At 47.9% G+C, this 26,794-nt stretch overlaps 1 long non-coding RNA gene across 1 annotated transcript; it reads right to left on the bottom strand.

Moving 5' to 3' along the window:
* Positions 1-10,506: 10,506 nt before the first annotated feature.
* LOC119843962 lies at positions 10,507-24,826 on the bottom strand. Its single transcript, XR_005289097.2, has 3 exons — positions 24,569-24,826; positions 19,902-22,013; positions 10,507-16,724 (listed from the first exon to the last, which is right to left on the bottom strand). It is a non-coding gene; the product is annotated as an uncharacterized LOC119843962 (long non-coding RNA).
* Positions 24,827-26,794: the final 1,968 nt, after the last annotated feature.

The following is a 26,794-nucleotide window of genomic DNA, read 5'->3' as shown; positions in this document are numbered from 1 at the left end:
AGCTGCCCAGATCTGAAGGCAGCGCAGAAGTAAGGGTAGCAATACCATGACCCCCCTACAATAGATTTGTGACCCCCTTTTTGGGTGGGACTCCCAGTTTGAGAAATGCTGGTTTACATAAAAAACAAACAATGGTCTTGTCTTCAGGTAGCAGGGGATTTCCAGATGGCTGTCTCAAGCATCCATCCCAGGATGGAATTGCTCTGTTCCAAAAAACAGATGCACCCGTCACATTAGTAACAACAGTATCTCACTTAACAAGCTCATCTGTGTGAGAACAGAACATCCCCTGGGGCCAGTCCCAGACTGTGGAACAAACTCCCCCAGGGACTAAGGACCACCCTACTCCTCCCCACCTCCTGCTTCAAGTGCCAGAGGCATTCCTTTGACTTTGTCTTCTCTAATATATATATAGCAGTGTGTGTGTGTGTGTGTGTGTGTGTGTGTGTGTGTGTGTGTTAAAACAATCCAAACCCTAGCACTCCCCTACACACACGTCTCTCCCCAGGGAGAGGCAGAGAGAACAAACCCGTGACAGATGTTAAGTCACTTGCTTAATGCATGACTGGATGGTGGTCAGACACTGTGGTGCAATGAAGTGCTGAGTGCAACACGAAGGTAGAACAAAGACACAAACATACATCCCACCTTGCACTGGGCTTCTGTGACTTGCCAACAGCTTCCAGAGAAAGGTTCAGTTGACTCCTTCCAGCCTCACTGTCAAGCTCTGGGGGGCTCTTGCCACAATGAGCAGCTCCCCACACGGGCCCAGGTTGGAACGACACCTCCCATTCTAACAAAGATGTCACACTGCTTTCGCGCTGCCTCTGGGATATGAAGATTGCCAGGCTCTGCATGAATAAAACCAGCATTGAGTGTCTGTCCTCATGCCTCCATGGCCCTACATCACTTGCTTGTCACTTCCTAGTGCAAACAGCGCCCTCAGTGCTTCCCATGACAGTGCCCTCAGATACCTTTTTAAACCTGTGATTTTATGGAAAATTTTGAACGTTTGATTCTGGTCCTGGAGTCTCCAGCACTTGTGTGATTGCCATGAGGGGGGTTTCCAGTCACAGGCAAAACTCACATGCGCTGATGGAGAAAGTGCTGGCTTCAGGGTCCGGTTGCTACTGTCCCTGTTTGGGGAGCCATGACTGATGGTGCGGGTGTTGGCAGTAGGCATGAGAATTTCCCTTGAGCAGCTGCTCCCCAGGCGTGTTGAATTGGCACAGGGGTTGGCATTTGTCTCTGGATCCCATTTCTTCTAGTGATAACGCCTCACCAATCGCTGATTAGTGCCCTAGAAGTGTAATTCAGTCTTTCAGGCACTGGTCAAGTGCAGTGGTTCTGCTGCTCTCTGGTGGCAGCTATAATTGATTTTCAGCTAATACCCAAGTCTGTATCCAGGCTGTAGCTCACGAAAGCTTATGCTCAAATAAATTTGTTAGTCTCTAAGGTGCCACAAGTCCTCCTTTTCTTTTTGCGAATACAGACTAACACGGCTGCTACTCTGAAACCTATCCAGCTACTGGCATCTCCAGCTGATTCATCTTGTTGAATTCCTGAAGCCTGGTATCTCCTTTGCCTCTGTGCTGCTTTGCCCTTGTGGGCTGGTATTCTGGTTTGGTTCCTAGCTGGGAGCACTCATAAGAAATCAGAAGATGCTGGTGAAGGACTTCACTTTAGTTTGCACCCGTTCATCTTTCAGGCTTCACCTTATAGGCAGGATCCTCTCCCCTTCTCTCTTCCACAACATAAATCATGCCCTCCCAACACGATCTGAATTTCCCTGGGTCACCATGGTCAGGCAGGTTTCTTAGCAGGCCTCTGCCTGCTGGGTGCAAAACAGCACTAGGAGCTTCCCACTCCTAAGAAACTTTTCTTCTTGATGCTGATTTTCTACTATTTTTCCATAGTCATTTCCTAGGCTCTTGCCAGGCGTTCTGGCCATCAGACTGTGTAGCTAGCATGCCTGTTATCCTCCTTGTTCTGCACAAAGTAAAAAAGCGTTATCGATGGAGACCAGCTATGCAGCAAAAGATGTGGAGAATAATTTCCACGGCTTGGTTTATATAATCCTTCCAAGGTGATTGCTGCTCCTCAGTGTCCAGATAGTTGCTTTGCTAATAGTGCCCTACTGTAGCTTTCAACTGGATTGCCTTATAGACCGTGGGTGGCAGGGAGCTGTGTATCTCACCGTATGCACACAGCCTCTTGAACAGCTGATCCTCAAATGCCTTCCCCTGGATCTGAAGGAGAAAGCCTCAGTATGATTTATTGGTTGTTGTTAGCTGAGTTGGGCTGTTATCACTGCAGTGGATTCACTCCCCACCCTCATCCTGTCAACATGTAGATACTCAGTGTGGAGGAGTGGCAAGGGGATGCGGTGGGAATACTTTGCATGGCAGCTTTTCCTGACTAGAGGGTGTTTTCCATTTAATGCACATACACATTGCTGATACAATGATCTCCTTCTTCCTCCCATACCCCAGAGCCAAGAGACCCTCTCTCTTGTTGAATGAAATCCACGGTCACTCCCGAAGTGAGCCCTGTTCTCATGTAAACAGTGTCAGCCCAATGGCCTATGTGGTTCATGTAGCACACACTGTGTTTGAATCCGACCAGCCTGTATAGGAGTTCTCCCTTCCTAATCCTAACTCTGCCTTAGTCTTGTATCAGGTGTTTTATAGGTGGGTTCTCCTGATATCTCAATGTCCTGCTGAGCTCCTCAGCTAAACTCCTCCCTCAGGGTAGGGCTTCTCCCCCTGTATTCTACCAATTGGCTAACAGGGGGTGGGAGTAGCATGAGGGGCATCAGCCCTTCCTTCTTCCTTTTCAGGGACCCAGTGAACTTTCCCCTCTTGCTGGGCTTGTATATATCAATCATGAGCATCCCCTGAACACTCCTGGGTGCTCTGCAATATCTGTCCCTCCATATTCAGGGATGTCTGGGGAAGGAAGTCTGCACTGATGTTGGCTTTCCCAGGCCTCTTTCTGAAAACCTAAATTTGCTAGTTCTGGCACCCACCAATAGTCTGTGCCATTTAGCTTTGCCATAGGGATGACATATGTGATGGGGCTCTTGTCTCTGTAAATGGAAGAGGGTAGAGCAATAGTAGAAACACACCCTAAATTGTCCAGAAACAGCCCGTTTCAAAGCCAGGCTTCGAAGTGCCCTGACTGAAAGCTGTAGCTCTTTCTTACATGGATAAATGTTCATAACCTGTAGACTGTTACAGGCTATCCCCTGGTCACTGACACAGCATTGCACTAGCCCCTCGGAGGCAGCACTGATGTGCAAAATAAATGGCTGGTTGAAGTGGTGATAGGCAGTGACGGAAAATTGTGTGTGCCTGTGTCTGTAAACTGTCCACCAGCTGCCCCAAGGTCTCCTATTGGGTTTCTGTCCCATGGACTTTCTGGACCAAAGGTAAGTGGTAAATATCGCCTTTTCCTGTCTTCTGACTCTTCTTATATTCATTAGGTCCTTTCAAAAGCTCATAAAAGGGTGCAATAAATAGATGTCCTGGCCTCACGGGAGTAGACCAGGACATCTACTAGTGTTTGTATCTCTCAGGCTCTTTCTGGTCTCTTTTGCTGCACGCTTTGAATGGCCATTACATCTCAAGGGTCAGCTCCAACTCCTCCACTCTATATAAATCTCCCCAGGAGTTCAGGGGCTGTATGGAAGAGGTCAGACGTACCAAGATTTAACTTGACCCCCCAGCCTTGCAATCTCTCAGATGCTTTTCTTACATCTTCCACACATTGGTCCAACCCCTTGTTATGTACCAGGATGCCATTTAAAAATGAAAATCACATTTCATTCCAGAAAGCCCTCAGGCACTCATCCCAGCAACACTAGAAAGCTGCTGGTGTATCTGCCAACCCAAAGGGAATGCAAGTGCACTCAGAGTCCCCATGGTGTTACAAATGCAGTCAGCCTCTGGGCAGCTTCAGTCATGAACCCTTGGGGATAAGCTTTACCTTGATCACATCCACTCCCTCCCAAAAGCCATCTGGTATTGGTTGGGTTCTGGGGAGTGGGTATCTTTCTGGTATAGCTTTATGGTGTAATTCTCCATAACCAACACACAACCTCATTGTCCCAGCCTTTTCCCATGCACAAGCCCCCCTCCCCCCAAATCTCCCCCACTCTCATTAGAAGGGATTGCCAGATGCAGAACCATTTCTGAGGATTAGCCAGGGACAAATTGTCTCCTCATTCTCTTGCTGCTTGCTTGTTTGGAGGTTGTTCGTTTTAAAGCCGGAGTCATCAGTAAACACTGGAGAGTACAGCGTAGGTGGGGAAACCTTGTGGAGCCCAGGGAGAGAGCTGTGCAATCAGCAAAGCATCAAATCTCGGAAAGCAGTGGCCAGAAGCAATGAGCCAAATATTTAGACTCAGTGGAGTATTGGTCAATTGTAAATCTTTTCCACGAAGAAAAATATTGTAAGCACATAAAAATAAATATTTGAGAATACAATATACCAAAGCACTGAGTCATTTGCAGCTCTAAATCTTTTACCCATTTTCCATCCCCACCCCCGCAGGCAAGCAGCTTCCCCATTTAGGGTTTGGAAAAGGGATCCGCTGTTAATGAGCTACTCGGTAATGATGCTGGATCCAACGTACGTTCACAGATGACAGATTGCTTGAGTTACGAATATCCAAGCTGCATGGCAATGCTGTGGCTGAACGCAGCAGGGAGCATCTCCTGCTTTGGGCAGCTATAGCAGGGCTGCCGTGGAAATTCACAGGAAGTAGTCCAGGTGCTTTGTAACACTGTAAGCCTGGGAGACGTTCTGTTGCACAAAGAGCCCTGCACAGATACATAGAGCAGCCAGAGAAGCACCAGACTGATGAAGAGGTGACCGGCCGGATCCTGTGGAATCCTTCAGTGCAGCACACACTTTGCCACTGGAGATGGAGGAAATAAAAATAAGTGAAGTCTGTCTAAGCTGTTACCACAGATTCTTCCCTCTCTCTTTGTCCTTGCCCAGTGTCCTCCTGTGATGGCCAGGAGACAGGGACCCATCAATAAACAATGATAGTGCAGTTTCCACTAGCACTTGTGGGGAAGGGCTGTGGCTGCCTTTTCCCTTGAGATCTTTTTTCTTCTCCTGCTCTCAGTAGTCTGGTCTTTAAGCTCAGCATGAGAGCGCCAGTCCCACCTGACTCCAGCCCTTCCTCTACAAGACAGGCACTGCCACACATGCACATTCCCTCGGCCTAGCTCTGTGCACAAACAGCAAGCGAAACACGGGGATTTCATGTTTTTCCATGGAGCATTGGTGGCTTTTACAGCATGTGGCCAATTTCCTGTTTTCTACGAGATCTGTGGAAGCAGTACAGACTGCAGGGCTAAGCAGTGGCAGCACTGCCCAGTGATTCGCAATTACACAGCCAGCATCCTGAGCAGGGTTCTTAGCACTGACCGGGAGCTCAGCTCTGCACACGTCACAGACAATCTGTTCTCTGCTCTAAGAAGCTTTCAGGCTAAAGAGCCAGAATTTAGAGGCATTCAGCCAAGGGGGAAACATGCACCAGTCCACTCCTTGTGTAAATGGGAGCCAGGGGGAAGGTCCCAGCTGGAGGTAACAGCTGGTGATGGGACAGGAAGGCTGCTGAGAATTCAAGAGAAAGAGGATGGGAGAAGATAGCAAAGGAGAGAGGTAGTGACTGCCATGAGTAGAGAGACAGCCCACTCAGCTACTGCAGGGTAGATCCTAGTGTAGGGACACTTCCCTTGCAGCTGAAAGGGGAAAGAAGAGTGGCATTAGGAAAAGCAGACAAACCCTTGAGACACAGGCTTTCTCTCCAGGAAACAGATTTCAGCTGGGCATCTCTCTTCTAAAAGCAGTTTGAGTGAAACCAGTGGGACTGAACACAAGCAGGAAGGCATCTCAGTTCCAGGAGTGGAGTGGTGGCCTCCATGCTCTGTTGAAGCTGTATATTTAAAGCCAGCTAGAGCCCTAGGAGGCACTTCCAGTAGCAGCTCTCAGCTGAAGGGCCTAAAGGGGCAGCTAGCTCCAGTGGGAATATTTCTCCTGATGTTCAGGAGTGAGGCCTCCAGGCAATTCCTCATCAAAGGGTCAAAGGCTGATCTGGGCAAAGGCAGGATGGGTTTGTCATCCTCCAGAGGGTGAATTTATAGATTGGGATAGCCAGAGACAATGATTTGAACTGGACTTATTGGGGAAATATGGGGTCATTAGAATGGAGTTTTTCCTCCATATGTCAAATGGTAATGTGGTTAATCAGCAATAAGGCCATGACTGCTGTAAGATCTGAATGTATTTTGTACCTTGGGAACCAGAACTCCAGAATGAAATCCGCTCTGCATTGCTAGAGAGAGAGAGAGAGAGAGAGAGAGGGGAAAAAAAAAAAAACAAAAAAATACCCCAACACAAAAACCTGCAGGTGGAGGGGCCGAATGCAGCAGGGGAGTTGAGCCACCTTTCACTGTTAGTATGTATATTTCTCAAATACTTAGGCTTATGCCACAGGTTTATGCACCACCCCACCCCACCCCCCGGCAAAATTTGCAGCAGTGGCAAGGCCAACCTCAGGGACTAGCTGTGGACAAGTCATTGCACCCTGTAGTCTTCTCCATAAGAATCAAAGGGCCCCCCTCCACCATATGGCACCACCTGGGTTAGAGCACTTCTGGAGACCAGCTGGATTAGCACAGGGCAACCAGGGAAACGGCTGGGGCACGTTTGCTTTGTTTTGCTGAGCCAGCCCACCTGAGGAGCCCTGTGCCATGCTAGCCTGTCTCAGGGTTCTCACTCCTCCTGGCTGTTCTGGGAATTAGCTCTCTTCCAGGTCCGATGCTTCCCCTTGTGGTCTCTCCCCCCATTGTCCTCTCTCTTTCACTCTGCAGGGCCCCTCACCCCTGCCTCCAGGAGCTGCAGCTTCCTCTTTGTGACTCAACCCTCTGGCCAGCTCCCTATGGGGTTCCCCTTCCAGGGTAGAGTCACATAGGACCCGCTGACCAGGCAATGCCACTCCTTCAGTGGCTGGAAGAGGACCTGGGGCCCATCCATTGCTCCGGGTTCCAGCCCAGGGACCCTAACACACAGCCAAAGTCTGTTTAGTCCCCAGCCGGGGTGGTCTCTCTCTCTAGGCTGTTTGCTACTCACCTCCAACGGGCTTTCTTCCCCACCCTGCTCTTCAGGGTCCATCCTTCCCTCAGGGCCAGGCTCCTACGCCCTCACTGCAGCCCTTTCTGTTGCCAGCTTCCTGTCTTTATACTAGCCCAGCCCACACCTGCTCAGCTGAGTTTCATCCTCCAGTTGGGGTCCTTCCTCCAGTCTAATCCCCACATGTGGCACCTATCACATTGACCTGAGCTTCCTTAACCCTTTCAGGGTTGGTGGGGGGTGAACGCCCCATCACAAAGCCTCAGCAGTGTTGAGGGGCCCGAAAGGTGCAGGTGCACATAAAATCCAAACAGCAACAGGAAGGTTGGGAGTGGCCTTTTAACAGCAATGGGACATAAGAACAGAAGAGCTGTGTGCAATACTGGGTCAGACCATGGTCCCCCAGTCCAGTATCCCTTCTCTGATAATGGCTGGTACCAGAGCTTCAGGGGAAGTGTGCAGAACAGGGCACTTATGGAGTGAGCCCTCCCTGGCTTTCAGTCCCAGTTTCTGGCAGTCAGAGGTTTAGAGTCGCACTGAGCATGGGGTTGCAACCCTGCCATTCTGGCTAATAGCCCTTGATGGACCTATCCTCCATGAACTTATCCAGTCTTTTCTTAAACGCTTTGTATTTTTTAAAATCCTTTAAACATCCTGTGCCAGTGAGTTCCACAGGTTAGTTGTGCATTGTGTGAAAAAAATACTTTCTCTTGTTTGTATTAAACCTGCTGCCTCTTAATTTCACCAGGTGACCCCGGATTTTTGTATTGTGTGAAGGGGTAAATAACACTTCTCTAGTCACGTTTTCCACACCATTCCTGAGTTCATAGACCTATCGGGTCGCATCTTAGTCCCCACTCTTCTAAGCTGAGCACCCCTAACCTTTTTAGACTCTTTCTGTGGAAGCCATTCCAGATCCTTGATCATTTTTGTTGCCGTTCTCTGAACTTTTTCCAGTTCCACTATATCATTTTTTTGGGGATGGGGCAACCAGAACCAGACGCTGTTTCTGTTATGCTTATAAGAAGTACACGGGATCTTTTTCAGGGGAAACGGCAATATGCCGTGTTTATTGGAGATATAACAATTAGCATATGCATTCATTGTCACACACACACACAGTCCCGCCAGTCAATGTTATAGTTACCAGTCCAGCATCCGGATTAATCTAGTGGCCAGCTAGGTTGATCACGGGTAGAGAGGAGCCAGGTTCTGTTGTCGCAACATGATGCTCCAGGGAGGTCTTGGCAGGACGAACCCAAAGTTTCATGACAAGGCACCCTGTTTCTATAGTGATTTTCCTTCATTTGAATTGTTATGCAGACAAAACTACACAGGATCGTTTCAGGGGATGAGACAAGATGTCACGTTTATTATTAGACAATTTGATTTATGACCAATAACTAATATTTAATACCTATATGTGTATGTATGTATGTATGTATGTACGTATACACACACACCTCAAATGTTCTGCAGCTGCTGTATAGTTACCAGTCCTGAATGTAGCTTGAGTTCGTGGCTTGGGTTCATAGCTTGGTTGTAGCTAACTGGCCAGGAAAGCCAGGCACAAATAAGGGCTGGGGCTCTGTTGGGCATGCACCGATGCCCTTCCATGTTGGCAGCAGAATGTTGTCCTCCAAAGTTTTCCATCTCATCCATCCTTTTTGTAGGCTTTAGTTTGAATCCAGAGTCTATAGGTCTTGCTGTGTCACACTGCCTCTGGGTTCAGTGTGATTGATCACCCGTCAATTGCAGACATGACTTTCAGCCTGGGACCTGGCTTTGATGTTTCTTCAATTGTACTTTTGTTCTTTTCTTTTTAGGGTGGACTCTTCTTGTTTTGGGCTGTTGTCTGTGTCTTCAGCCATTGGTGTTTACACTTTATTTCATCAAGACAAGCTGGGGCTGGAGGTTGATTCTATCATCCATCCATACCTCATTCACACATCTAAACTAAACTAATAAGATTACAGCAGGGTTTTGCAAAAATGAAGGTTCCAGCAAGCTTTTACAAAATGGAGTGAGCATTTTAAAATGGAGTTTGAGTTACAATATGGACAAGTGTAAGGAATGACAAACAGTGAGCAGAAATTACAATGTTGAAACAGGTTTCAGAGTAGTAGCCGTGTTAGTCTGTATTCGCAAAAAGAAAAGGAGTACTTGTGGCACCTTAGAGACTAACACATTTATTTGAGCATAAGCTTTCGTGAGCTACAGCTCACTTCATCGGATGCATTTGGTGGAAAATTCAGTGGGGAGATTTATATACACACACAGAGAACATGAAACAATGGGTTTTATCATACACACTGTAAGGAGAGTGATCACTTAAGATGAGCCATCACCAGCAGCGGGGTGGGGGGGGAAGGAGGAAAACCTTTCATGGTGACAATCAAGGTAGGCCATTTCCAGCAGTTAACAAGAACATCTGAGGAATGGGGGTAGGGGAGAAACAACATGGGGAAATAGTTTTACTTTGTGTAATGACTCATCCATTCCCAGTCTCTATTCAAGCCTAAATTAATTGTATCCAGTTTGCAAATTAATTCCAATTCAGCAGTCTCTCATTGGAGTCTGTTTTTGAAGTTTTTTTGTTGAAGGATAGCCACCCTCAGGTCTGTAATTGAGTGACCGGAGAGATTGAAGTGTTCTCCGACTGGTTTTTGAATGTTATAATTCTTGACATCTGATTTGTATCCATTTATTTTTTTACGTAGAGACTGTCCAGTTTGACCAATGTACATGGCAGAGGGGCATTGCCAACTCTGTCCACATATCTATTCAGGGGACACCATCATAGGGCCTAATCACATCAGCCACACTATCAGAGGCTCGTTCACCTGCGCATCTACCAATGTGATATATGCCATCATGTGCCAGCAATAACGTTTCCCCATGTTATTCCTCCCCCCCACCCCACCCCCCACTGTTCCTCAGATGTTCTTGTTAACTGCTGAAAATAGCCTACCTTGCTTGTCACCAAGAAAGGTTTTCCTCTTCCCCCCCCCCCCCCCGATGCTGGCGATGGCTCATCTTAAGTGATCATTCTCCTTACAGTGTGTATGATAAAACCCATTGTTTCATGTTCTCTGTGAATGTTGAAACAGTGTAAGTTTCAGCGATTTAAGCAGCAATTGGATTGAAAGTGAAACTCAATTAGCCAGTTATTGGGGTACCTGGTTTTATGAATGAATTTAGTTTCATTAATAAAACTTTACTTATGAAGTTATATAAAGTGAACAATTAATAACAATTTCATTGATCAGTTCTACAGGACCAATGAGTTTTGCGTAATCAATTGTTGTTTGACAAGTGCTTGTTTTCTTAAATTGTTCTTCTCATCCTTTATCTTGTTCCTTCATTAGTCTCTTCTGGAGTTACCCCATGCTGGTTTTGATCATAACTATCTTGTCCCTATTGATGGGTGCATGCCACATCTTTTAGAGTCATCAATCTGCCCTCCTCTGACATCTCAATAGGGGCGTGTTGCAATAGCTCACGAAAGCTTATGCTCAAATAAATTTGTTAGTCTCTAAAGGTGCCACAAGTACTTCTTTTCTTTTTGCGAATACAGACTAACACGGCTGCTACTCTGAAACCTGTCATGGTGGCTTTATGTCCGTCCTCTATTCCTCCCTAGAACATCTGGTCTGGTGATGGCCTTCACATTTATCTTCTAACACACACATTTCTCATTCACACACAAAACAGGATTGATTTACACAAAGCATTTGAACAGGAACATCAAATTGCAATGCAGGAGAAAACAATAATTGCATTCTTTTACTTATTTCAAAATGCTAAACCTAAAACAAAGTGGTGACCTTAAAGGTCTGTTACTGCCCTGAAATCATCTTCAGATTCAAGATTCTGGCTGATGCATCTTTACCAATGGCACAGTAGGCCATTCCTTTCTGCTTTCAGAAAGGGTGGCTGGTAGAATATGGTCAAATCATATTATACATCTATATATTTAATACATGCTACATTATTATTCTTTGTCCTTCATTCTAAATTATACAAAATACATAAAACATAAAATCCTAAAACTACATATCCAAAGTGTGGGTCCACCATGCGTTCATATAGAGGCATTAAGATATTTTTTCATCTTATTTTCTATCCCTTTCCTAATAGTTCCTAACTGTTAGCCTTTTTGACTGCTGTTGTGAACTGAGTGTTGCCCAGTGGCAAGGGTCTATGGCTGCACTGCCCAGAAACAAGAGCCTGTGGGGTAGGTAGTAGGGGAACTTGGGCTCTCCCTGCTCCAGAGGGCTCAGACCCAGAGCCTATGAGAAGCAGGTTGTATATGCAGCCTGGGGTGGAAGCCATCATGCCTGCTCCCTGGGCACTTCCTACCGCAGCCTCTGCCCCTCCAAAGTCACAGCAGGGGCCAGTTTATGGACTCATGGGTGCGGGTGTCCTCCTGGCCATCATCCAGAGGTTCTTCTCCAATTGTGGCTCTCTATTCCCAGTCTCCATGGGGCCTCTGCTGGCTCAGTAGCGGGGTCCAGTCCAGGCGGTGTGGAGCTCCCATAGTCTCTGTGCAGGAGCTACCAGCTTAGGACTGCTCCCTTCTCTGCCTCCCCTGACTGAACCAGGCTGCTCCTTTCTGAGCTCTGCTTCCATTGTGAGTGCACCTGAGGTGGGGCCTTCTGGGCACAGCGCTGCTTATTAACCCTTGGTTCCCCAGTGTGGGGCTTACATACCCCATCACAGGCAGAGGCAGCAACTAACAATAGGCAGAGTGTGGGAGAGAGACTAAGCAATCCCACTGCCAAGGTGAGCTGGTGGCTCCTGAGCACCCTCTTTCCTCACCCAAAAGAGGCGGTGGCAGGGACACTCCTACATTTCAAGGAAACAGACACATCGTAGGAGTGCAAGGCTGTTCCTCCTCATCCATCTCAGAGGGTGGCCATGCCCCAACATGCTCAGAACCCTCTCTAGGCAAAGATTAGAGGGGGGGATTAGCTGTCTCTTAGGCCCTGGGCCCTCTAAGCAGGGCCATGCAGCAGGTAGCCCAGGGCACTGACTGCAGCAGGGCACAGCACCGAAGAGTCTAGGGGTCTCAAGCCCACAAGCAGGGCACAGCATCAGTCTGATATCCTAGCTCTGGCAGATGGCAGACAAATGCAGGCCTCCTGGACTAAGGTGGGGAGGCTGTCACCTCAGGGGTGGGGTTGGCAGTAGGAGGTAGGGGGACTTGGGCCCACCCTACTCCACTAGGTCCCAGCCCAGGGCCCTAACAGTGGTGTAATGTTCCACCACTGGGTCGACAGGGATCTGCCCAAAACACGCTGACCTATATTCAGGCAACACCACAACTGGACTATAGTCTGGTATCCCTGGGCTACTTCCTACATTCCCCCTCAGAGTGTACCTGTATCTCAGGATTGTCCTCCATCTCCTCGGGGTACACCGCCAGCAGCAGTCCCAGCAGCTGCTTGGCTTCTCTGATGGCAGGCAGTTCAGGCAGCTGTGACCCATCCTCAGCACTACAGGAATCTTCTTCAGGCTCCAGCCTCAAGGTGGGCAGGGGGTGTCTGTCACCTTTGGCAGCTCCAGCCTGACTGATCAGCTGGGCCTGTCTTTTATACTTCCTGTCCCACCCTCTGCTTCCAGCATGGTGGGTGGGGGTGTCCTGGCTTCGCCCACCAATTCCTTCCCATCAATCTCAGAGCGTGGCGACACCCCCACACTACAGTATGAGGACTCTGGGGCTGGGTCTGTTTTTCAAGGACAATTCCCTGCAGTGTTTCATTCCTGGTGCAAAACCCAACATGTGGATCATGTTTGGGAAATGGACTTTCCATGTTAGTCAGTAGGTGCTAATTTCTGCAGGAGGATTAGCATACCTGTGGGACATGACATCACAAACTGGTTGGCAACCCCACAGCTCAGCTCTCAAATTATTGTGAGATCATTATCCCACCCCATGCTGCCTGTCCTGCAGCAATAACAGGAAAGTTGGGACTTAACAGGCCTGATTCCCATTTACTCTGCTCAGCATCAGGGTAAAAAGACCAGATGGGAGGGGAGGAGGGGAAGTGACAAAACTAGTAAAAAACTAGTAAAAAAATCCCCCCTGCCTTTTTTTTTTCTTAAAAAAGGAAAACAAAAAAGCTTTGATGCCATCTTCACACGTTATGAAGGGGGGAGAGGATAGAAAGAAAATACTAGTAGAGCAAGGCAGAACAAATGGATGGAATCTGAAGCCAGATAAATTCAAATTAGAAAGAAGATGCAAACTTGTGCCAGGGAGGATGATCAACCTTTGGAACAAACTCCCTAGGGAAGTGATAGATTCCCCAGCTCTTGAGGTTTCAAATCAAGACTTGCTGATGCCTTTCTGGGAAATATGCTCTCAAGTTATTGGGAATAACTGGGTTAAATGAAAACCCATAATGGCCTGTGTGGCACCGGAGGTCAGACTAGCTGATCTAATGGTGCTTTCTGGCCTGAAACTCTATGAATTTATGAATACGGTGGGTGGCGCAGGTAGAGACACTATACTGAAGGGTGCCCACCATTTTCTATTATAAGACCATGTTTCAGTTGCTTATAACTTTGCCAAACATGAACCATTTAGGCTGAAACTTCCGTATCAGGTGTGTCTCAGGCTCATTTTAATTTTCAGATCAAATGGTTCAGGCATTTCAACTAACAAGGGGGAAAATGCACTGTTTTGTCCATGTTAATTGTTTTTTTACAATCATTGGGTTGAAAAACTCTAGTGCCACTATGCTTTGGAGCAGGGACATGAAATTGGCAGGAGGAAATGCCCTGGTGCCAGGGATGTGTCTTTTGCCACTCCTGTGACAAACCACCCAAATTTGGTCAAATTTTAAGTCTCTGAAAAATCTGTTTGCCCATACTCAGTTGAGACCTGTTAGATTTTTGCAGCTAAATTCTCCAAAGATTCAACCTGCACTGAGCATGCTCCATCCCCTCCCTGCTCCTATGTACACCCAGACTGTGAATGAACTATTCCCACAAAGTGATGGAGTGTGCGCCACCCTGGCCTGCAGAGGCCAAGCAGAACTTTCCCTGTGATTTCCTGTCCTGGCTTCCAGAGATTTTTGTGATGTCAGACATTGGACCAGAGGAAATCAGGGTCACCATCTCTCCTGTGCTTGCAATGCCTCCCTGCTGGTGTCTGGACAGTTAGGAGGAAGAGGGGAAGGAAGAAAGCCCCTTATTCAAATGCAGTGGGGTGAGGGGGGTTTGGGGTGATAAGGGTGGGAACAGGAAACAGAAGGGGGGACAGAGGCAAGAACAAGGGGGAAGAATCAGAGACAGAGGAGGGAAGAAGACCAGAAGGGGGACAGGAGCAAGATTGAGGAACAGGGGAAGGAGAAGACTGGGGGAAAGACAAAGACACGGGTTAGGGGAACCATGGGCAGGAGCTAGGGATGAAAAAGGGGTGGCAGGAGCTGGTGAGAGGGGAAGACAGGAGCAGAATGTGACTGGAAAAAGTGAGGTGAGTGGCAGAATGGTCTGCAACCACTGGACATGCCCCCCTACAGAATCTAGAATTAAACCCGGATTCCTGAGTCTTGGCATTCCTTTGTTGTCAGCAAATAGGCATGAAACCCAAATGTGATGGCAGGTCTTCATAGTAGATAATAGCCTTTTACTGCTCCATTACTTTGTTAGCTCAAATGCCAGAGGACTGGGGTGTGAATCTAAAGGTCTCACCCTTGGTCATGAGCCATGTGGGGGATTGTGACAGGGTGTGCTCCCCACACTCGCCTTGAAGGGATTAACAGAGGGCAGAGGGGCCAATTAATTTATTAGGCTGAAGGCTGAGAGGAAAGTCCTAATGTAGGAATAGATGAGGCTTCTATAAAGCCAGGGAGCTGGTGGCAGAAAGAGGCTGCAGGGAAGTAGTCTGCAGTCACTCCCTGGGGGAAGGGAGGTGTGTTTGGGGCTAGAGAAATTAGTCTGCAATTATTCCCTGAGAGGAGGGAGTTAGGGCTGGTAAACCCAGAGTGGGGGAGCTAGAAGGTGTAGCAAAGGCTCAGGGAAAAGGCAGCAAGGTTCAGGATGGTGCAGACCTTGACTACTGATTAGAGGGTGCCTGAGCCAGAACCCAGAGTAGAGGATGGGCCTGGATTCCTCTACCAGCCATTGAAGAAGTGGCACCCTGGAGCAGTGAATGGGAAGACTGCCTGAAACTTCTGGTAAGGAAAGGTTTCCCCTTCCCCCAAGAAGAGGGAAACATGCACAGTGACCTGGCAGGAGGGCCAAGTCACAGAGAGGGAGCACCCTGAGCCACAGAGAGTGAGAGAGAGAGCGAGACAGTGCAGCAGCAGCAGGGCGTGCAGTGAGCAGCAGAAGAGGGCCTTGGGCCTGGAAAGAACTAATCCCCAGAGCACCCAGGAGGAGGCACCACCTGTGATGAGTGGACCCCATGGCAGGGATCAATCTGTTTCCATGTGATATATTTTTTTAAAATGTTAAAGTTTTATAAAAACCTTAGGTTTCAGAGTAGCATCTGTGTTAGTCTGTATCCGAACAAATCGCTGGAAAGCTTATGCTCTAATAAAAACCTCAGAAAACTGCATCCAAAAAATTTACATTAAAAGAACATTAAGGTTTCAAAGTCAAGCACTAAACGTTAGTTAATACCAAAAATAAGGTTTGCCCATTCATATCCCTCCATCTTCCTTCATTTTCCACCTCTGTCCCATCAAAGGAATCTTCTGGTGATCATTCCCTTTGGTCACAATCTGATTGGGGTTCCTGAATCTCTCTTTCAGTGACTTCAATTTCCCTTCCACCTTTCCTCCAGAACAAATACCACTCACATGTTGTATTTATGAAGCCCACAATCTTTGCTCATAAACAGAATACTACACACACTACCTAATTAGATTGCCTTGGGTTTCTTCAGGAATGTCACATTGTGAGCTCTTACATACCCAAAATAAAGAGCTGCCTTTCCAGGAAACAAAATCTCAAAATACCCAAAAGCCTTCTCAGTCTGAACAGCCCACTCTCCCCTCTGGCCAGGGTAACGTCTTCCTCGCTCTGCTGCAGTCTTCCTCTTCCTCCTTAGCAAGTGAAGCAGCTGGGCCTGGTAGACTGACATATTCCAGCTGCCTTGATTTTCCAGGCCTTTAACTCTTCCTTGCCTGGCCCATAAATAGGGCAGACAGGCCCAGGAAAGATTGTGAGTCTGACTTCTTCCAGGTGGTCTTAGCTCGAGGTCATCACACAGGGCTATTCCACATAGCACTTTGCAGAAGAGTGAACTCCCCGTTGGTGTGTCCACCCATGGCAGGGTGTGGTGTAGCAGATTTGCCTCATCTAGCACTCCCCTGCCAACAGCCACTCTGATTGTGCAGTGGTCTATCTCTTCTTGTGACTCAGCCTTCCCATCAGGTCACTGGAAAGTCTCAGCCCTTCTGATGTAACAATAGACACCAATAAACAGAAGTCCAATGACGTTGTGTCAGGTCTTCGGTCCCTGACTCTGGGCCCAGATTCTCAGGTACCCCCTTGTCTCAGGGCTTCATGACTATCCTCCCAGGCTCCAAGGTCTCTTTAGGTTCACCCTTCTTTCAGGGATCCTGGAATACCCCAATAAATCCAAAATGAAAATATAAATTTTAACATGACTACCCTTCCTCAGTCTTGAACCTTCATCCCTCTTGCGTTTCCCCCATGCTCTGCTCCTCAGATGAACCTCTCCCATGGGTTCTTGCCTGGAGGCCTGGCCCCTGCCCTTTTATCAGGGTTCACCACCAAAGGTTGCTTCATCTCAGTGGCTTCTCCCAGTCTACCCTGGTTCCACCCTCTAATGCCAAGGGAAGCACTGAAGAGTTGTTTCCCCCTCTCCCTGCAGCTCCCTTCTGTTTCAGGCTTCCTTTCTTTATAGTAACCACCCAGCTCCCCCCACAGCTGGGATTCATTTTTAATTAGGCCTTATCCCCTAGGTGTACAGTTGCCAGTTTTGGTTGGACATATTCCTGGAGGTTTCATCACATGACATAATCTTTAAGTAGAGATTAATCTTTAATTCCTGGAGACTCCAGAACAATCCTGGAGGGTTGGCAACCCTATCTAGGTGTCACCAGGAGTGCTAATGGAGCTCTGTAATGATGCTGGTTCTGGCAGGATACAACTGAGAGTGCCAATTCAGGACAAATTGCTTAAAGCAGGGCAGTTACAGCCCAACGCTGGTGTTTCTCTGCACACCAAGGCAAACCAAACCAGCCAAACAGGGAAGACTTTGGTTTTACCCCACTGGCTAACCACAAGTCACACAAGCAATTCCCTCAGACACTCCAGTTTCCCAATATCACCACCATTGCCACTCATTATGGGGATGACTGGTTATAAAAACCAATACCCCAATAAAAGAAAAAAGGTTCTCTCAATCCCAAAGGATTAAGCCCCAGACCCAGGTCAATATACAAATCAGATCTTACCCACAAATTACGCTGTTGCCAATCCTTTAGAATCTAAAATCTAAAGGTTTATTCATAAAAGGAAAAAGATATAGATGAGAGCTAGAAATGATATTAGATGGATGGGATCGATTTACTATAGAAAATTCTTTCCTGGGTATCTGGCTGGTGAATCTTGCCCATGTGCTCAGGGTTTGGCTGATTGCCATGTTTGGGGTTGGGAGGGAGTTTTCCTCCAGGGCAGATTGGAGAGGCCCTGGAGGTTTTTTTGCCTTCCTCTGTAGCATGGGGCATGGTTGACTGGAGGGAGGCTTCTCTGCTCCTTGAAGTTTTGAACCATGATTTGAGGACTTCAATAGCTCAGACATGGGTGAGGTTTTTCATAGGAGTGGTGGGTGACATTCTGTGGCCTGCGCTATGCAGGAGGTCGGACTAGATGATCAGAGTGGTCCCTTCTGACCTTAGTATCTATGAATCTATGATTAAATGGAATCAATTACATACAGTAATGGCAAAGTTCTTGGTTCAAGCTTGCAGCAGTGATAGAATAAACTGCAGGTTCAAATCAAGTCTCTGGAGAACATCCAGAGCTGGGATGGATCTTTCAGTCCTTGGTTCAAAGCTTCAGTGTAGCTCCAGAGGTAAGAAGCAGGATTGAAGACAAGATGCAGGAGCTGCAGCAGCTTTTTATATTCTCATGCCGTGTGGTCTTTCTTTCTTTGTTCTAAAGACAAACTGTCCATCACATGGCCTGAAAACACCTCAGAGTTCTGTCCATAGGCATGTCCTCGTGTCTACCTTCTCTCAATAGTTAAATAGTATAGCTGATAGTCCTTAATGGGCCATCAAGCAGGCTAGGCAGAGCGGACACCAACTTGTCTGGGGTGTCACCAGGGGTGAAAGGAAGGCGGTACGGGCCGGTACGGCGTCCCGGTAAAATGTAGCTGCCAGTACTGGCCCGTACCGTGACTTTAAAGCACTGTTGCAGCAGCGCTTTAAGGACCGTGGCAGCGCTTTAACGTCGCTGCCCCTTTTGTGCCCCCCATTGGCGATCCTGCTGGATCCCTACCAGCAGGGCCGCCGACGTGGGACGCAAAAGAGGCAGCGATGACCCGGCAGGGCTGCCAACGTGGGGCACAAAAGGGGCAGCGACGTTAAAGCCCTGCCACGGCAAAGGACCCTGCTGAAAGCGCTGCCGTGGCAGCGCTTTAATGTCGTTGCCCCTTTCAAAAGAAGTAGCTGCCCCGGGCCCACAATTTAAAAGGGCGCGGGACTCCGGGCCCTTCAAATCACTACTGGAGCCCTAGGCGGCTTGGGCCAGATGGGTTGGCTGGGGGACGCTGACCCCAACCCCGTCCCTTCCGCCTGAGGCCCCGCGCCTTACAGGGAGGGCGGAAGGCGCAAAGCTGGCCCCATACCAGTAAGAGCTCAATTTTACTTTCAGCCCTGGGTCTCACCCAGAATCATAGCATAAATTTGAAATACAGACAGTATAGAGCCAATATTCATAACTTTAACTACAAAAACAATGCACACATATAGACAGCATAATCATAACCAGCAAACCATAATCTTATCTGGGACACCTTATTTGACCTCCCTTTATACAAGATTTGATGCCACTACAGGACCTTGGTTGCAACAATGATCTATACGGTCCCAGATTATGTCAATAACGTCACAAGCTCTCTCAGCCTTTTATGCAACCCTCTCACTCTCTCAGCCAGTTCAGATTAGCTGGAGATCAGTGGTCAGTGGCAAAGCTGAGCCTTGTTCCCCTTAAAGGGCCAGCCAGTGACACACTTCTTGTCTCTTACTACATGATGTTGCTTTGCTTTATTGGGGTCTATAAAGTGTACAAAGTTAACCTGCCTAAAGGCACTTTTACTATGCAGTGAATGTCCACATAGGGACTTGTAACAGGGTGGGACTCACCTCTCGCAGTGTATACGTGAAGCACAAACCAAAATACCACTTCTGGGATAAACAGTCCAATGGGGCCTATCCTAGTACCCCTCAGTTGGTGTTGGCCAGCAACCCTCCCTGGGCTCAGGTCCTTAAACAGTCCAACAAGAGCCTATCCCAGTACCCCTCTTCCATTGGTGTCTTCCTGAAGCCCTCCCTCAGCTCAGTCCTTATTCAGTGCTGCAGCCCCTTCTGAACTAGCTGTCCAATAGTCCCTTGACTCTGGTATGGGGCCATGCCGACAGGGCTTCCTCCCTGGAGACTCTTCACGCTTTCTGGGCCTTTCTGGTCCCGGCTCTCCAGGTAGGACAATAAATATTTCAAGTCCCCTTCCCCACAGCCCCAGCACCTTCACAAACACTTCACCCTTACCGTAGGGCTGACGTCTTGTACGCAGTCCCAGCAGTCAGCCAGGAGCTCCTTCTTGCTCCCCTGGCCCCTGCCAGCAACTGCTCTATTCACAGTCCTGCCACTTCTTCAGACAGCCGCCAGGAACACCATCCTGGCTCCTCTGGCTCTAGGCTGCAACTGATTGTCTCTGGCCCTGCAGCTCCTTCTATGTGAGCCTGCTGGCCCTGATTGGCTGTTTCTCCTGCAACCTCTCTATGCAGCTTGGAGGACTTACCTCCACTGTTCCTTTCTGAAACAAGATGTGGTAAGACAAAAAGTTTTCAGCAGAGGGCTTCAGAGGGCCTGGTTCACCCCATCACAGGAGTTCATGCGGAGAAACTAGTGTGCTATAAATTCAGACCCTAGCCTGCTCTGCACTAACTTTCCTGTGAAGACAAGCCCTAAGTGTCCAGGTTCTACTCCACACCTACAGCTCTTATCTGCATTCCCCTGTTGACTTCCATACAAACTTCAGAATACTCTGTATTTTCTAACACTCACTTTTGGCAGCCAGTATCTCAATTTTCCATTCCTAGACCAACATTTTCCAACCTGGCTGAATAAAGTTAGGCACTTATATACATCTTTAGGGACCAAAATCAGTGACCTGATTTTCAGAGGAACTGAGCACCTCTAGCTCCTAACTAAGTCCACACTCAATGCTGTGGGAAAGGCCCTCAGGCTTTTATTTAGTTGCTCAGGTATGGATTTAGCCATCAAGTTTGTACATGTTTGAGCTGAGTGTCTCATGGAGAGAGGTTCTCTTACCTCTTTGTTAAATCAGGCTGTTCTAGAAAGTAGTAAAGCACAGGAAAGAAGCTCCCTGAGTAAGAGAAAAGAAGACATTTCCATAAAAAGGGGGTTCATGGTATTTCCCCTTTGAACTAATCTGCAAATATAAACTGCTGCCTGAGGCAGGTGAGGGCAGCAACGAGCAATGTTCTTTAGGGAGTGGCTAGGCAGACATGCCTACAGATAAAAGGAATGGGTCCACATTCACCCAGCTGCGGCAAAACACCCCATTGGCAACAACTGGGGGAAAACACTTGACTCTTCAAAATTTCTGGGCTCATATACAGCAAATCAAACAAATCCTCAGAGATCCCACACGTCATGTAAAATACAGAGTGTTTTCACTGAATGCTGTGGTTCATTTCTATGGGCAGGAGGGATGAGCACTGCCCATTTAAATAATACAAGGCAATCTGGGGTGTTTTGTGGAGTACAGAAAGCTGAGTTGCATGTTCCACTCTAGAGAAGAGTCAGATTCCAGGAGGAAAGCACCCGGAGGGGATCTTTCAGTGAAGAGCCTGGAGTGTGGCATGACATCACCGGAACAAGTACAGCCAGAGCACTGTGAACCAACACAAGGCTCTCAGTCTTTAATTATGCTCCTTATGGGAGACCCTTTGAAATTCCTCGTAAAAAATCAGGGCAATGGAAAAACTGAGAGCCCTGCTACTGAGTTTGCCTGTGGCTGTGCTATAATTTCTCATGGGAAGGACTTTGTAAATTAGGTCAGCACAAAAACAGTATGGGACCGTAACTCTTGCAACACCTACCCAGGTTCTTCCAGGGGCTCTTACACCCAAAGCCAGACGCAGAGTATTGCTCAATAATCACACTTGTGGAGAATGTTAGGTAATGCATTTACCTAATGTTATTTTACATATGGGGTGTGGGATGTAAAACCTGTGGTTGGCTACGAGATGGTGATTTAACATCGAGGGATTCTGAAAAGGCCCATTTGGTTGCTAGGAGCCACCATGGAATGTCTGTTCAAATGTCAGCAGCTGAGTGAGGATGTTGGAGGGGAGAGTTGAAGCCAGCTGGCCAGAGGTGGGTTGTTCCGGCATCTCAGTGAAAGTGCCAGGAATGGGGTCTCAAGACACCAGAGATCATCCAGTGGCATTGGGGACTGTACGAGTCCAGGCTACTGGGAAAGTGGCTTTGAAATGAGTCCAGAGGAAGCAGGACTCAGCAGCTTCTGCGAAGGAAGTCTGAATTGGGATCTGCCACAAAACGTTCCTGTGCTTGAGAGGGTAAAGAAGGCACCTCTAGATGAACAATAACTGATGTCATTCATGGGTTTATCTGTAAGTAACAAAGTAAAGAGTTTGTTAACCAAATCTTGCTTTTCCTGCAGTGGAAGAGCACCTATCATATGTACCAGTGAACACACACTTCTGGGGACCAGTTCCTTGGAAGAAGTGCATAGAGTGAGTGGGGACATGATATAAAATTTCAAACTATGAAGCTTAGTGGTGGCAGCAGCTACCCAAGCCCAGGACACTAGATACCTGGAGTTGTGACCACACTGTGTTCTCTTTCCGGAGAAATTGTGGGTCACTTGCCAGGGAGGTGTTCCAAGACATTTTTACTTTCCTAACCATGCTGCAGGTTTTTGAGTGTGTTCGTCTGTGCACATACACATCACAACAGCATTTGCAAGCAACTCAACTTTTCTCAGGATTAAATATGAGTCTCTTAAGAGGGTTTGGTTACTCACTTGCAGGCTAAGACTTCTACCTCCATGGATTCCCACTTGAAACAGTTACTCTGGGAGATACCTAACAGAGGCTTAGCTGTGACAGGTTCAACCCCCCCATTGGTTTGGCTCACCAGTCTACAAGTAGTAACATAAGGTGAAAAACTAAAGTGCTGGTGGTGTCTCCGTTACCTGAAATTGCCTTTGTCAAGTGGCAATGAAGCCAACCTTGCCTACTCCAATACTGGGCCTTGGGATAGGGCCTTCATCATGCAACCAACCCCCTTGACTGCTTAGGCAAAGCCATTCATATCAGTGGCACTCAGATGGAGTGCCCTGGCGTTACTAAAGGCGAAGGGTGTCCCACCATGGGCACCTGGCAGACAATGAACACTGCAGGGCCAGGCAGTAGTGCTACTGTAACACAGACTAAGGCTGTGTAGTTCATCCCAGTCTCTTTCATGCCGATTTACAGCTAGGGGTTTGGTGAGTCTGAGAGGCTCAGCACATATCCTAAATCTTGTGTCCAAACAACTCCTGCCATGGAGAAGTAGGGAGCTATGGGCTGTCCTGTAACTGTGGCAGACAGAATTGATGGCAGTATCCCCACAAATTTCAGCAGTCCCTGTTCCGCCTCCACGGTGACAGGAGAGGAACATGAGAAAAGGGCACAGCCAAAGGTTCTGGTGCATTTGCCTGATCATAACTGAGTGTGCCCTTTCTGTGGAGATCACATGGAAAGAAGGCTGGTCTGAACATCCACCTCAAAGTAAACATGGTAAGGAGGGTTTGGAATTTCAATGCTCCCTGATTGAGATGACTAATAGAAATGTTCACAGCAGCCTCTGTCACATCCTAAAATACCATGGGGTGACACCACAGGTGCCAGCCAGCAACTGGACCTGAGAGGTATGTGCAAACAATTTGGTGCCAAATCTAGTCTTTCCCAACATAAGAGATAGCCCATCCAGAGGCAGAGCACATTGAAGCCAGTCATCCTAAACAAAATTCGCGATGTGGAATGCACAAAATGGTCAGCTGAGGAAGTTCCCTGATCTCAACAAAAGGCTGCAGTGCCAGAGTAACATTAGTATCTTGATTTCAAAAGAAATCAAAGGCAAGATGCCAAAACAAGTTAGTGACAAATGAAGGGAGCTGAGCCTGGTGAACAACAAGGACCAACCCAGAGCTCATCGACGTGGGATTCAGAGTTTTGGTTTAAGGAGCCTGAGTCCACACAGGGACTCAGGAATGCTCTAAAGTGAAAAGGGATGTAGTAAGAGGAGGCCCTGAAACATAAACTCTTGTATCAGAGTCTCAGTCTGAGGCCTGAAGCCTGAACCAAAATACTTCCAGGCAGTGTTAAGCAAAGCTGGGCTGTAAGCCAGAGGCAGGGCCCACTCACAGAAGTTGGCAAGAAAAGGTTGTTAGAAGCATGTGCACACACATAAGTGCTAATGAGAGGAACTTGCGCCAAGACGGCATCAGAACACTCCACAGACATAACAAGGAACAGGCAGGTGCATCTTAAAGACAGGGTCAAAAGGACAACATGATGGATAGATTCGTTTCAAATATGATGAGTAATCTGTCCTGCAACGGTATAAACGTAGGTCTGGGAGCGCACATCTTTGTGCAGCCTAGGGGGCAGTAGAGTTTCCCACCACTGACCGAGCTGTGTCCATTGCCAGGGAGCACACATTTGTAGTATGCCCTGTAGAGTCTATAGGGAACTATCACTGTGCTTCGTTTGACAATAAACCTGGCCGGGTGCCTTCGTATCTTACTAGAGTTTGTGGTCTTTGGGGGTTCTCTCAGGGTTTGCTGTGTCAGCTATCTGCGCAAAGCTGGGGCAGCACACAGAGGGAACACACACGCAGCCGACTGTTATCATTATCGAACAAGAGCAGAGCACCACACTGGTAGCTACCGACAACAAGGGAGATCATCTCTGAAGGACTGGGAGCATCTAGAGTTTGAAAGTGAGGTCCTGCCCATGTGGGTTCAGGGAGAGCCAAATGTCAAACTTTTATGACACTGCTTCCATTTCCTCTCTAAAGATCCCAAGCCAGCTAAGAGACTGAATGAGAGAGCCAGCAGGGTCAAGGGTGGAAAGGAAAAACCTTGCATGAGAAAAATACCAACCAAGAGGGGCACTTACCTGCTACTGTGAAGGAACACGGCCTCCCGCTGGCCAGGAAGGAGGCTAATGAGCTCCTCTGGGCCTGTGCTGCACTAACAAGATGTATCTTCACAGCTTGTTCAGCCTGGAGGGGTGTAAAAAGGGAAGCTTACCATAGAAAGGGTTTCAGAGTAGCAGTCATGTTAGTCTGTATTCGCAAAAAGAAAAGGAGGACTTGTGGCACCTTAGAGACTAGCAAATTTATTTGAGCATAAGCTTTCATGAGCTACAGCTCACTTCATCTGATGCATCACGAAAGCTTATGCTCAAATAAATTTGTTAGTCTCTAAGGTGCCACAAGTCCTCCTTTTCTTTTTTCATAGAAAGGGTGGTGACCAGGAAGAAGGCTGCTCCACACAGAGACTGCTAATAACAGAGGTAGGCCAGTCGAGCTGGAGATAGCCATGGAACATACTGCTTCCAGAGCTGCCCTGGCTGACAGCCAAGCAACACTCCCCAGAAAGAGGGGTAGGAAGTAAACCCCACAAAGGGGCATAGACTTTCAGAGATTGAGCCTGTGAAGCCCTATCCAGGGGCTGTCTGAGAGGCTGACCCCTGTTCCAGCCAGACTCTCCTCTCCTGCAAGGAGAAGGGAGGAAGAACCAGTCCTCTGCCAGGATGCAACTGTTCCAGAGAACTCCCCCAAGTGCAGACACTGGGGAAGTAGAGGGTAAAGGGCAGACAGTAGGACTTAGGGACAAGTGGCCATCTCTGTCCGTACAGTTAATAACGGTGGTCACCAGACAAAACACTTAAGAGTGGATAAGACACGTATGGGGCAGACAAGCCACCCAAGACAACCAGCCACAAATAACTCAAAACAGCAATTTGCAGAAACAGGGACCAGCTATCTATTGTATCAGTTATCTCAACAGAGCCACACGTCTGACTGTCCCACATTCCACACATTTGGGAAGTTATTCTGCCTTAACGCTGCTGAGGGCACTGCTAAGGTTTTGTGTTAAGAGTGCAAGTTGGATGAAGCTGGGGTACATATTGCTGTTGGGTATCTGTTGGAGGTGGAAGTGCAAACCCTGCAGAGTGCTCAAATGCAAAGTCAATACATAAGAACAAAAATAAGAGCGGCCATACTGGATCAGACCAAAGGTCCATCTAATCCTGTATCCTGTCTTCCGACAGTGGCCAATGCCAGGTGCCCCAGAGGGAATGAACAGAATAGGTAATCATCAAGTGATCCACTCTTTGTTCCCCATTTCCAGCTTCTGGCAAACAGAGGCTAGGGACAGCATTCCTGCCCATCCTGGCTAATAGCCATTGATGAACCTATCATCCATGAATCTATCTAGCTCCCTTTTGAGCCCTGTTATAGTATTGGCCTTCACAACACCCTCTGGTAAGGAGTTCCAGAGGTTGACAATATGATATTTTCTGTCTTATTATCTATCCCTTTCTTAATGATTCCTAATATTCTGTCGGCTTTTTTGACTGCCGCTGCACATTGAGTGAATGTTTTCAGAGAACTATCCACAATGACTCCAAGATCTGTTTCTTCAGTAGTAACAGCTAATTTAGACCCCATCATTTTATATTGTGACAGGGCAAGGCCAGATGGCTATAGTAAAGTAATGGGAGACACATATTAGCCACAGTCTAAACAAATCCCTGTTACCAGGATAAGCAAATGGCAGCTCTCCAGGTCAATTAAGACACCTGGGGCAAATTAAGATCTTTCCAGAAGGCTGGAAAGACAGCTAGGTTGATTGGGACACCTGAAGCCAATCAGGGGCTGGCTGAAACTATTTAAAAGCCTCCCAGTCAGGTGGATGTGCGTATCAGGAGCTGTAGGAGGAAGCTGCGCTGTGGGAGAAACTGAGCAATACCAGCCATGGCAGCCCAGCAGAAGGCCACCCGGGTTCAGGTAATGGCGCAACAGGAGTCTATGAGGCTACAGCAGGAAACCAATCAATTCTTAATGGGCCATGAGACCCAAGATCATGCCCCCTTGCGAGAGGTGATGGACCAGCTGAAGATCCTCACCACCCAGGCCCGGGGGTCCGATGAGATGTGAACCCTGAGGGCCGCTGGCTATCTGCCAAAGATGATATCGGAAGATGACGTAGAAGCATATCTCCTCTCATTCGAAAGGACTGCTCAGTGTGAGGCGTGGTCACAGGAGCAGTGAGCCAGCATTCTCGCCGCTTTTTTGTGCGGAAAGGCCCAGAAGGCCTACTTTGACTTGCCTGC

Source organism: Dermochelys coriacea, chromosome 15 (assembly GCF_009764565.3).
Source record: "Dermochelys coriacea isolate rDerCor1 chromosome 15, rDerCor1.pri.v4, whole genome shotgun sequence".
NCBI lineage: Eukaryota > Metazoa > Chordata > Testudines > Dermochelyidae > Dermochelys > Dermochelys coriacea.
This window is presented reverse-complemented; position numbering and strand designations above follow the sequence as displayed.